This window comes from Protobothrops mucrosquamatus, unplaced genomic scaffold, assembly GCF_001527695.2.
Source record: "Protobothrops mucrosquamatus isolate PMUCROS unplaced genomic scaffold, P.Mucros_1.0 scaffold2779, whole genome shotgun sequence".
Lineage (NCBI taxonomy): Eukaryota > Metazoa > Chordata > Lepidosauria > Squamata > Viperidae > Protobothrops > Protobothrops mucrosquamatus.
Genome location: NW_015388816.1, coordinates 171,712 through 175,672, shown reverse-complemented (window position 1 = coordinate 175,672; position 3,961 = coordinate 171,712). Strand labels below are relative to the sequence as shown.

At 38.3% G+C, this 3,961-nt stretch overlaps 1 pseudogene; it reads left to right on the top strand.

Moving 5' to 3' along the window:
- Positions 1-3,961, top strand: part of LOC107296387 — a 70,035-nt pseudogene that overhangs the window by 11,242 nt on the left and 54,832 nt on the right.

Genomic DNA, 3,961 nt, shown 5'->3' with positions numbered 1-3,961 from the left:
AAGTAAGGGATGATGCTAAAGGACATATTAGAAGGATATATAATGTTTTATTAGAACTGGATTCAGAAACTGAGCTAGTTAAAGACTGTATGATTAAATGGGCTCAAAATATAGGAGAAATAATATCTATGGATACCTGGGAGTTGATATGGGTGAGAAATGTGAAATTTACGCAGGCACAAAATCTACGCGAGAATTTCTACAAGATGTTTTACAGATGGCACATGGATCCTGCAACTATGTCTCGCATTTATGAGAACTATGAATCCAAGTGCTGGAGGTGTGGACAACAAGATGCAACTTTTTTTCACATGTGGTGGACTTGCAAGGTTATTAAGGCTTTCTGGATAAAATTATGGTGGAATTTACAGCAAGTTTTTAAAAGAAGAATTTTTTTTTTGCCTCAGTTGTTTCTCCTAGGTATCATACATAATTTGGATGTAAAAGAAACGAATTTGATGTTGTATTGTTTAACTGCTGCCCGTTTGCTGATAGCTCAAAACTGGAAGAGTAAAGTTTTACCTACAATAGAGGACTGGAGACTGAAGGTTTCGCATCTTGCTGAGATGGCAAAGATTTCAGCTTATTTGAAGGATCACTCAAATGAACAATTTTTATCAATATGGAGAAGATGGATCGTTTATATTCAAAATAAGCATAGAATGGTGGAATATAAGTTAGGTTTTTAGATAAAAAAAATTTTTTTTATACATATATATATATTTCACCTACTTATGTAGAATAACATTTTGTGGAGTTAGGGATATTAATACAAGGTTACTTTTAGTTGAATAGTATCCTGGGATTAGGTTTGGGAAGTCCGGGTGGGGGGTGGGGGGGTTCTTTAATTGTGATGTATTTGTGATGTGTTTTTTTTCTTATGTTGAAAACAATAAAAAATTCTTTGAAAAAAAAAAGATGCCTGTTGGAAGAGATATTCCAAGAGTTCTGTCTTCTTAAGATGTAAAGTGGGGTGGGTCCTTACATTCAGTTTACATCTAATAAAATATTCTATAATGGAAAAGTTTAAAAATGCTATTGGTGTTTGGCAAAATGTTAACTCACTGCTTCACTGCCTCCCTTTGTGTGAAGGTTTTGTTTAACAGGATTATATATGATCCCTGACTATATTTATATATTTTCAGGCATTGCTCAAAACAGCCTATTTAAGAATTGCCATAAAAAAGACAATATTCTATTAATGTTGCTTCCCCCCCAAAAAAAATCAGTTCAAAAACACATAGACGGTTTTTTTTAAATAATGCTAATTTTAATTAAAGTTAGTTTTATTTTTTTCAATTCCCAATTTTATTTTTCACATTTCTATCCCACTGCAATCAAACAATTCTTGTCAGCTTATGTAGAATATAAAACAGGTTAAAAACATCCATGGTTTTGGAAGAATCATTCTTCCTTGAAAAAAAAAGTGCTGTAAAGCATTGCTAGCAAAAGTCTCTGTTGCTTTTACAAAATGAGAAGATTTGTATAAGTCCATCCTATAAATTTCTTCTTTGAAATAGACCTTTCTGCATTCAAATGGGATTGATTCCCAAATGGATGTAGGATTACAGCCTCAGCGTTCTTTGCATGATTCTACAAAATTAGGGTATTTTCATCCAGGAGGCTTCTGATTATTGGAACTGGATCATCAGAATTAATCTTCCAGGAAATGGATCCTTCCTGCTCCATTTCCCACTTGAACTGTACAGATAAAATATGAGGGAAATACTTTAGCATTATGTTTGAAAACAGCCAAGTTAAGATTGGTTTAAGGTCTTGCTACTGATAAAAAACCATTTTCTTCCTTCACAGTGGCTGGTCTGGAGGAACAAAAATCTTCACTACTCAAGGAGATTTCGATTCTCAATCAGAGCCACACAAAGGTACTTTTGAATGGTGGAAGTGTTTCAGTGGCCCTTCCCACATGCCTTTGTCTTTCCAAGCCACCGTTGCACTTCCACTTCTGTTTCTTTCAGATGGTACAAAACTACAAGGAACTGAGATCACAAAAAGTGGCATCAACTGGTCCAGGACAAAGTAGCTTTTCATCCACAGAAGAGAAAAGGTTTGAAAGGAGGGTGTGTGTGTGTGTGTGTGTGTGTGTGTGTGTGTGTGCAGGATTTCAGGACCAAAGCGGAAAAGCTACTTGGAGGACCAGTGGGTTAAGGTGAGTGCCCCTTAAGTAGCTGTGGCAACTTTTCCTGAGCTGTGGCTGAACACCCTCAGGAAAATATTTGTTTGAGGTCTGAAAGCACTGATAGTACCTCCATGCTCATTTCAAAACAGCTTGTTGGACTTAATTCAAATATGTGTTTTCCTGAGATACGTGCAGCTGAGGAAAAGATACCATTTCCTTAAGAAGGTACCAACAAGGACAATGTCTATGCCCAGCCCCCTCCTTCGAAGCCACCTTTGTTTACTTTAGATCCCCCCCCCCTTGCTGAAAGGAAAATTTTGGATCCTCTAGAGCAGACATGTCAAACTCGCGACATCACGTGACATCGCGCAACATATCGGAGCTTTTTCGCCATTGCCAGCAATGGGGTGGGTGTGGTTTCCCAATGACGCGTCCGGCCCATGGGCCGGCAGTTTGCCACCCCTGCTCTAGAGAGTGCTTTGGTCTCTGTAAGCCAAGTAGAGTCTCTCTTATTGCCAAAGAAACAAGTTTTTGTCCATGATCCTGTCTCGATTCAACAAGTTTGACTTTATCATGTGTTACTGAGTAATGATTTCCTAACCCTCAACTTATAACCAGTCACTTAGCAACCATTCAAAATTATGACAGACACCCTCCCCAAGATACTTAGGACCTGGTTCCAAAGTTCCTATCACTGCACACATGTGACCACATTTTGGTGTTCAGCAACTGGCCCGCATTTACGGCTGTTTGCAGCATCACATGGTCACGTGACTTTTACAATGTTTTTGCCAAAACTCATCATTTACTTCTGGTTTCCAGCAAAAATACCCCCCCTAGTGAACAATGGTCATAAAATCGGGTCAGTCACATGACAACCCACATTATGACCACCATGATTTATGACTGTAATTGGCAGTCTGTGTGTGTGCAGTGACATTTGCCTCCTCTACAGCTATGACAACTACTTGTTCCCAAAAGACTTGGTAGAGGTAGATTGCAACTGAGTCCTTTAACTACCTTCAGAAATCATGCAGAGCACTGCAGAGCAAGTCCTGTTTGGTGACAGGTTTACTCTGTTTCATTCAAATCTGGCTAGTATTTGCCTTCTCTTGCCTTTTAAAAGGATAACAAATAAGTCTCCCAGGCCATTAACAACAGCAATCAATTATTCTTCTGTCTGCTTTTATTCAGTGTATTATATTGGTGCCCCAAGGGTGCTTTTTCCAAAAGGCAACTGGACTGGGTTTTTTTCCTTAGAAAACATTTCACTTCTCATCTAAAAAGCTCCTTCAGTTCTAACTGACTGGTGGGAAATGGAAGGATTTATATTCTTTGCAGTCATCTGGTCGTTAGCACTCTGCACTTAATAACAATAACAATAACAATAACAATAACAATAACAATAACAATAACAATAACAATAACAATAACAATAACAATAACAATAACAATAACAATAACAATAACAATAACAATAACAATAACAATAATAATAATAAAGTTGGAAGGGACCTTGGAGGTCATCAAGTCCAACCCCCTGCTCAGGCAGGTAACCCTATACCATTTCGGAAAAATGGCTGTCCAGTTTCTTCTTCAAAACTTCCAGTGTTGGAGCATTCACTGCTTCTGGAGGCAGGTTGTTCCACTGGTTAATTGTTCTAACTGTCAGGAAGTTTCTCCTTAGTTCTAGGTTGCTTCTCTCCTTGATTAGTTTCCATCCGTTGCTTCTTGTCCTGCCTTCAGGCGCTTTGGAAAATAGCTTGACTCCCTCTTCTCTGTGGCAGCCCCTGAGATATTGGAACACTGCTATCATGTCCCCCC